Genomic DNA, 772 nt, shown 5'->3' on the forward strand with positions numbered 1-772 from the left:
TGCTAGTTTTGAGCAGGCTCAGAACAGGAAGCAGCTTTGTAACAAGTGTTGGTTGCTGGGCAAGCTGCTCTGCACTTGGGCCATGTGATTCAGCAGATCCAGTGGTGCTTGAAGTGGAGGATCAGGTAGGGAGGCTGTTTGGAGCCTTGGGTAGGCTTCTGTAGGTGAACCTGTTGTGCAGGCCTTTAGAATTTTGGGGTGAAGATCTGCTATCCTCAGTGGATAACTACTCTTCCTTTTAAGAAAGAGCCAATAGCCTGCTACAGGCTCTTAGTTTAGAATGGGTGCTTAGCGATGGGCCACTAATCTAATATGCATCCAAAGCTGCCATTACAAGCTGGATGTTATTTGATCCATGAAGACATTAAGTTGGCCATTCCCAGGCTTGTTTCATTGTGAGATGGAACTGGTATATACATGTAGGGGTCAAGCTGTTACATGAAGAAGTGGCCCAATGCTCACCATCTCTACTCCTACTACACTATCCTCTCTCCCAAACTGTATCTATGGAGAATTCTGTGGGATCAGTTGACCAAACCATTGTCTTAGATTTAACAGAATTCCCTACCCACTGTCATAGTATTACATATAACATTGTTTCTGACCAAGAAATTTACTTCACGAAGAAGTGCAGCAATGGGCCTGTGATCATGAAAGTCACTGCTCTTGCACTGTTCCCTACCATTCTGAAGAGACTTGTTCAATAGAAAAATGGAATGGCCTTTCAGAAGACTCATTTATAGCAGAAATAGATGCCAGACCCTTGCAGGGT

This window comes from Suricata suricatta, chromosome 5 (genome assembly GCF_006229205.1).
Source record: "Suricata suricatta isolate VVHF042 chromosome 5, meerkat_22Aug2017_6uvM2_HiC, whole genome shotgun sequence".
Lineage (NCBI taxonomy): Eukaryota > Metazoa > Chordata > Mammalia > Carnivora > Herpestidae > Suricata > Suricata suricatta.